This window comes from Macrobrachium nipponense, chromosome 6, assembly GCF_015104395.2.
Source record: "Macrobrachium nipponense isolate FS-2020 chromosome 6, ASM1510439v2, whole genome shotgun sequence".
NCBI classification, from domain to species: domain Eukaryota; kingdom Metazoa; phylum Arthropoda; class Malacostraca; order Decapoda; family Palaemonidae; genus Macrobrachium; species Macrobrachium nipponense.
In genome coordinates this window covers 14,123,219-14,131,435 of record NC_061108.1, presented here as the reverse complement: position 1 = coordinate 14,131,435, position 8,217 = coordinate 14,123,219, and positions in this window count along the sequence as shown.

The following is an 8,217-nucleotide window of genomic DNA, read 5'->3' as shown; positions in this document are numbered from 1 at the left end:
TCCTGCAGTACGAGAGTTTCACATCGCAACTTCAAAAAAATCGTTCGTCGCTGCGGATGACTACAGTCAAGTGACAACCGCCTACAATGTGAAGGAATTTCATGGACTTCTTCGACCGACACCGTATCTCGTCGTTAATCTCGTTTTAATGCGGAATGCTCCGGCGGCTGTCGGAATCGACTACGAAAGGGACATACTTCCGACAATTATGACCCGAAGGATATTCAACTCTACTTTGCTGGCGAAGGACTCGTGCTGGGATGATCTATTCATCGCGAACTGTAATCGTGTAGCTTAGGATGCAGAGAATAAGTATGAGCGCAATATAGAATGTTGCGACCCGCCCAGGCAAATTTTCCCCTTGTTTTAACCCTGTGAAAATAGGCCGTTTCATTGGGCTATAGGTGGTTGTCTGGAACTGTGTAATGGTCGAAAAGTTGTTCGAACGTTAGTTAAAAGTGAAGTAGTATAACCTCGGTCATGTATCCTATATATATAAAGTATCATGTATCCTATATATAAATGATCATAAATAACAGAATCGAAATATATTTTTGCGTGTACGCACTAGGAATCTATATATAAATGATCATAAATAACAGAATCGAAATATATCTTTGCGTGTACGCAATAGGAATCTTTTATTTAAAGTGCACATATATTAATCATAATTATATGAATCCCAATATTACATATGTATAAACAAATCAGGTAGCCTATAATCAATCTGTTACCTTTTATCTTACCAATATCTGCAGTTATATGAGTTAGTATATTGATTAATGTATCATGATATAACATTTTGCATAAAAAATCAACGAATCAATCAGCATAAACATTAATAATTTTATCAATTCATATATGAAATTTTTTATCAGTTAAAATATGATTTTTATCATGTTAATCTTAATTCTATTGCAATTATCAGAGTACATTAGTATTTTTCTGTAGCATATGTATCTTAATGAGATGAAGTAAAAACTGTATCATTATATATCCGTGATCACTATTATTTACCAATATCATTGTTTATATTTTATTACTTGAATCAATTCATGTACACCATGAATTTTTATTTACTAATATATATATATATATATATATATATATATATATATATATATATATATATATATATATATATATATATATATATATATATCATATATAAATATTCACATAGTCTCTGTATCCACACTCCTATAAGTCAAATGCAAGTCAAGTTTGAGTAATATTCAGTAGCTGGTTTTGGTAGCTGACCGAGCTAATAAGTGTTTACATAATAAAAATATGGAAGGTTAGTCCATATATATAAAAGATTGCTTGCAGGAATGTGATCAGACTAGAGACGCTAAAGATGACGTATACAATAAGTATGTAGGCTAAGATAACATGCCGTCACCTGTAGTCATTCGATTGTTTATAAACATTAGTCCAAGCTCCCTGCTTGAGGACAACTACCCCGACCTATAATTCAAACGGCTACGTGATCTGTAGCGTGTTTCTCATTTGATTGTGTGTTCGTATGAAACTATGTCATTTGTGGTAGTGTTATGTTCATATGTTCGAACTACTGTCTGTTCCTTCATAACTTGTAACAGAGATGGTAGACAGGGAGAAACAGAGTTAGCTATCGTCATTAGAAGACCTGTACCTCTTTACCTAAGCTTTATCATGTAGAGGAATAGGATTAGCCATCATTCATTGGCAGAAGCGATCAAGCTATCGTTATTAGAAGACTTGTACAATCATATCTGATCTTCACCATGTAAAACTTCAGAAGAATATATAATTTTTTATACTTAGTGTTTTCTACAAGAACCTCCTCACCATGAGTTTAACACATCGTCGTAATAACCAACAAGATAATACCGACTTCGTAAATGATCTACAAACCCCCAGACACTCCATTGAAGATGGAAGTGCAATACCAACCGACTTAGCGTAAGATTATCGCTAGTCTAACATTACCTCATAGGGCGCCTTATCTTACAAGGCACAAGCCCTAATAATATATATATATATATATATATATAATATATATATTAATATATATATATAATATATATACTATATATATATATATATAATATATTATATATATATATATTATATATATATATCATATATATATATATTATATATATCTATATATATATATATTATATATATATTATATATATATATATATATATATATATATATATATATATATATATATATATATATATATATATATATATATATATATATATTGCTACTGTCAAAATGCATATATCCCCTCTTTGACTGTATAAAGTATTGTGTATAAGATTGTGCAACATTTTTTCAGATTCCTAGATAGCTTAGAGATGGGATGTTTAAAATGTGTGTTCAGATTTCTGCATTGCATATTGTAAAAGAATATGTAACGTAGAATGTAGAAAGAGAGAGAATATCTTTGATCGTTCAAAGATAGAGTTGTTTTTCGAAATCTGTCAACACGTATGATACGCAAGCTCGAGTCTTCATTGTGTTTTGGGATTCTGTCATCACATATGATAAGGGAACTTCTGCTTCGGTCGATCGAGTCGAGTACGTGTCTTTTTTTAACAAACTGGTTTCATACGCCTATGTCTTTGTCAAAACCACGTGCAGATTACACATTTTGTATGTAAAGTTGCGCAAGATTTCGAAGCTTCTGAAAGCATAATTGCCCAAAACGTTCTGTGTCATCTCTAGTCCAGCTTCCGTAAGGGAGAAGTTTTTCATTCGGGCTTAAAGACTCAAACCTTTCACATCTCTCTCTCTCTCTCTCTCTCTCTCTCTCTCTCTCTCTCTCTCTCTCTCTCTCCATCGCATATCACTTTTGAATTTTAAAGTAACGTAACGATTTTGTACTTATTGAATGGTCACTCGTAACTTGTAAATTTCAGATTTGGTGTTTCTTAGAGTTTATTTAGTGTTATTTGGTATTTTTTGTGGAATCTGAACAAACATTAATGTTGTAACGGCACCTGGTTTTGTGAAAGTGTGAAACAAGCTGCAGCAAGAAAGAGAGAAATTGGTATACCAAAAGAAAAGTGTGTTATGTTTTTATTAGCTGCAACTAATAACTGATAGGAACAGTGGTTAGGTAAAAACTAATAACTGATAGGAACAGTGGTTAGGTAAAAACTAATAACTGATGGTTACTAAGGTTTGGTAAAAACTAATAACTGATGGTTACACTGGTTTGAGAGAAACTATTTGCGTTTTTGCACATTGCTAATTTTTGTGTTTTGTGTTTATTCATTTGAAGTGATTTTTATGTTTTGTGCATTTGTCCATTTTCTTATTGAAGTGTGCCTTTTTATTTTATATTCTGTGTGATTAATACTCTTTTAAATTTTGGTATTTTTCCACATTTTTCTGTATTTTCATTTGCATTCACAATTGAATTGACTTAGTTATTTTCATTAATTAATCATTGCACATTTAATTAAATTTAACACTTGTGAATTAATTTGCATTTACTTAGAATTCTTTTCAAGTTTTATTATTGTTTAGCACTTGAGAATTAATTTCCAAATTTCAATTATTGCCTAACACTTTTGAATTTCAATTGAATTAATTTTCTTGAATTTTTTGATAAATTAATTTTGATTTAATTTTACTTAATTGATTCACGAATTAATTAAACTTTACTTTGTTTTCCAGTAACAGTAATTTTCCCTGATTTTGTGAATTTCACTAATAAATTTTGAGTTTAATAATAAACTTTTGTATTTAAAATTTTTATAAGTTTTCATTTCTAACCAGTATATTTGCATTTGATTATATTGATGTTAGGTAAAAACATAGAGTGGTAATTGATCTGTTTTCCTTCAATCAACTTGAAGTGATTTAGAACCAGGGAAGTACTTGGACTTCTGAAATCAGGGAAATATTAGATTTTTAAAGTTGTTTATGGAGTGATGCCCTTTGATTAATTTAATTACTTACAAGATTACCTCACACCTGTTTTGACAAACTTAGTCTGATTTTCTGCAATACTGGTAAGTTGTTAAGGGATCACTGTTGCCTTTAGAGTATTCAGTCGTTTAGTACCTGTGATGAGGGTTCAGGTGTCTGGCTTTTGTGAGGTATCAATTAATGAATGGTAAGTGTAGTAACCAGATACTTGGCACTTCGTCACAAGTAATTAATGGTGCCCAGAGACCTGGGAAAACATATTTCATTATCACTCTAGAATATACTGGTGGTGTTTGGGATATATATTGTTAGGAGAGTGACCATATAGTTTTTGTTTTGCATTATTGTATTGAATTGTAATTTGATAACTTAGAGGAAAATGGCTCAGTTCAAGGTTCAGGAATTTTTAGCAGTCCCTTCCATCCAAGTTTTGACTGAAACCACTCTGGCTAAAGCACAGTGGAGCGCTTTAGCAGTGGCATGTGGTGGTTATGTGTCTACTAGTATGGTAAAGGCACAAATAAGATGTATTGCTATGGAATCATTGATAAACTGTGGTAGAATAACTGATGAAGATGAGTTAGATTTGGCTCAAGAGTTGTTGAATGTAGCACGTGCTGATCTCATAAATAAGCAAGCAGAAAAGAAAGAGAAAATTGATGCAGAGCTAGAGCTTAGACGCATTGAAGCAGAAGAGAATTTGATTAAGCTAAAAATGTTTGTTGAAAGAGAGAGAATGCAAGCTGAAAGAGAAAGAATGGACATGGAAAAACAAGAAAGAAGAGAAAGAGAAGAAGAAAAAGCAGCAGAAGAGGAAAGAGAAAGAGTAAGGTTTGAAAGGGAGATGGAACTGATAAGAGCTAGATCCACATTACCTGTAACACCGTCTAACCCTAACCAAGGTAATCAAGACCCTGTATTTGATGTAGTAAGAGTACAGAAGTTAATCCCTAAGTTTACTGAAGAAGCTCCAGATGAGTTTTTTGATCACTTTGAGAAAGTGGCTTCAGGTATGGGAGGGCCAGAAGATAAATGGTCAGTTTTGCTATAAAGTGTCTTGATTGGTGAAGGGAGAAGTGCTCATCTAGCCTTAACAGCTGATCAGTGTAAAGACTACAAGGTACTTAAACACAGTGTGCTACAAGTTTACCAGATGACCCCAGAGTACTACAATGAAAGATTCAGGAATTTAAGAAAAGATGAGAAAGGAACATTCTTAGATTATGCATACAAAGTGAGAAGGTGTTTCAAACATTGGTTAGAAGATGCTAAAGTTAAAACTTTTGATGAGTTAGAAGAATTATTGTTCTTGAACAGTATCTTAAAGGAATTCCTGAACATATAAGAGCCTATTTGAGAGAGAGAGAGAGAGGTGAAGAAACTTGACAAAGCTGCTACACTGAGTGAAGATTACAATATAATCAGTAGTAAACGTAATTACAATGTCAAGTACCAGAGTCAACAACACCCAGGTTTTAAGTCTTATCCAAATAACAGGAACAAATTTAATGGGAAACCTACAAGTAATACTACCAAGAGTACACAAGGTAATACAACTCAGCAAGCTAATGTGAAATCCTCATCCAGTTTTTCAAGGCAATTACAGAAACCTAATGTTGTCTGTTTCAAGTGTGGAAGAGTAGGACACTACAGTCAAGAGTGTTACCGGAATCAACAGCAGTCAAAGCCAGTTGGTCAAGTTGTGAAAGGTGACCAGGTGAAACAAACTACGAAAAGCAGTGTGGGAAAGAATCAGACTCCAGAGAAGAATAAAACTAAACAAGCTGAATGTTTAGAAACCAGCGGAAATGTTACCTCAAGCAGTGAGTGGCTTAGCAGTGTGGAGGCTTTTAAGCCATATATCTATGAGGGTATGCTGTCAACTCAAGAAGGAAGTGTGCAGATACCAGTCAAGATATTACGTGATACAGGGAGTAACCATAGTGTGGTAGTGTGTGGTTCTCACCCTCAGTTGGAGAAAAGTCTCACAGGAGATAAGAGGAGAGGAAGTAACTCCTAAATGCCGCTTACACCTGTCATGTGAATTGGTGACAGGGAATGTTGATTTTGCTGTAAAGGACTCACTGGCTGGTGTGCCATTTATTCCTTGTCCTGTAGTGACAGACAAACCATTGAGGATTAGTCCTACAGTAGAGTTGGAGAAGAATAACCCCCACCTGTTTCCTAGTTTTGTAACTACCAGAAGTATGAAGAGGACTACGACTGCAAGTGAAGAAACTGAGGATTTACACACCCAAGAAGGATCAAGTGAAGGATCTTTGTGCTTAGAAGAATTGTCCCAGGGAAGTGATGTTTCCCATAGTGCCGACCAAGAAGAGATTTCCCAAGAAGATGAAGAAGATGACGACGATGAAGAAGAAGAACCTGATGTTCCTGAAGAGACTCCGAGTAGTCAAAGTGTTACTGAAGACAGTAGTGAAACTACAGTATCTGAGTTAGCAGATATTGAAAATTCAACCCTAGAAGTTGGTCAAGTGACAAGAGAGAAGCTAATGGACTTGCAGAAGAAGGATGCATCGTTAACTGATTTGTTCTTCAGAGTTGTTGATCGAGAAGAGATGCAACAAACTCGTACCTGTTATTATCTGAAGGAAGGTTTGCTGATGAGAAAGTATAGACCTACAGATATACCACGAGATGCTGTATGGGGCGAATATCATTAAATTTTTATTCCATATCCGTTGAGAAAGCAAGTGGTTGCAGTAGCTCATGAGTCTGGACATATGGGAATCAGGAAGACTGTGGAGAAGATCATGAAATATTTTTTCTGGCCTGGACTTCACAAAGATGTTAGCAGGTTTTGTTGTGAGTGTCATACCTGCCAGATAGCTGGAAAACCGAATGAAACCATCAAGAAAGCCCCCCTACAACCTATATAAGTTAGAGGAGAACCCTTTAGCAAGGTGATTATAGATATGGTTGGACCGCTGCTGAAGACAAAGAAGAGAAATGAGTATTTGTTAACATTAATGTGTCCTGTGTCCAAGGTTCCTTGGAAAGGTTCCATCAGACATTGAAAAGTATGCTGACAAAGTATTGTTCTGAGTCAGGAAGAGAATGGGATGTTGGTTTACCATTAATGTTGTTTGAAGCTAGGAGTGCTTATCAAGAAAGTATGGGATGTTCACCTAATGAAATGATTTTTGGAAGAGAAGTTAGAGGACCGTTGAAGATTCTTGCAGAAAATTGGGAAGAAAATCAAGAGGAAAGCCAAGGAGAGTATGTGAAGAACTTAAGGAAAAGGTTGAAAGAGATTAGAAAATTCTCTTTAGAAAACTTGAAAATGAGTCAAGAGAAAATGAAAAGGAGATTTGATGCTAAGACTAAGCTAAGAAGTTTTAGTGTTGGTCAGCAAGTATTAGTATTCTTACCTGTCAAGAGATTTCCCCTCACTAATAAATTTCAAGGTCCTTACAAGATAATTCAAAAGTTAAGTGATAGAACTTATGTGATTGAAACACCAGAAAGAAGAAGAAGACAAAGGAAGATACATGTGAACCTCTTGAAACCTTATTTCTCAGACACTAAAACTGAAGCTGTGTAGATAAAACTTTATCTACAGAGGACGATGATGGCTACGAATTGGGAGCTACAAGCAAGAAGAATAATTCTTGAATTTTGGAAAATTTGGAGTATAAACTGAAACATCTGAGTGTTGAACAAGGTGAAAACTTAAGTGAAGTAATTTGAAGTTCCCAGAAATTTTTGCAGATGCGCCTAGGCGTACTGATCTGACCAAGCATGAGATCAAGATTCAAGAAGATGGAAGACCTTTCAAGCAAAGACCCTATCGCTTATCACCTTATCATTGAGATGTTTTGAACAAGGAAGTTGAGTATTTGATGCAACATGGATTAGCAGAACCCAGTTCAAGTCACTTCAGTTCTCCATGTGTGTTAGTGAAGAAACCAGATGGTTCATTTAGGATGTGTACTAATTATAGGAAACTGAATTCTGTCAGTGTGGCTGACAATTATCCTTTGCCTCTTATAGATAAGTTACTTGATAATATTGGGCAAGCCAAGTTTGTTTCCAAGATAGACTTGTTGAAAGGATATTATCAAATTCCCTTAGATGAGAATGCCAAGTTGCTGTCAGCTTTTATAACTCCATTTGGACTGTATCAGTATACTGTTCTGCCGTTTGGTCTGATGAATGCAACTGCAACATTTCAACGAGTGATGGATCAAATGCTAGGATTGATAGAAGGAGTAGGTGTATACCTAGATAACATCATGATTTACTCTACAACTTGTGAAGAAC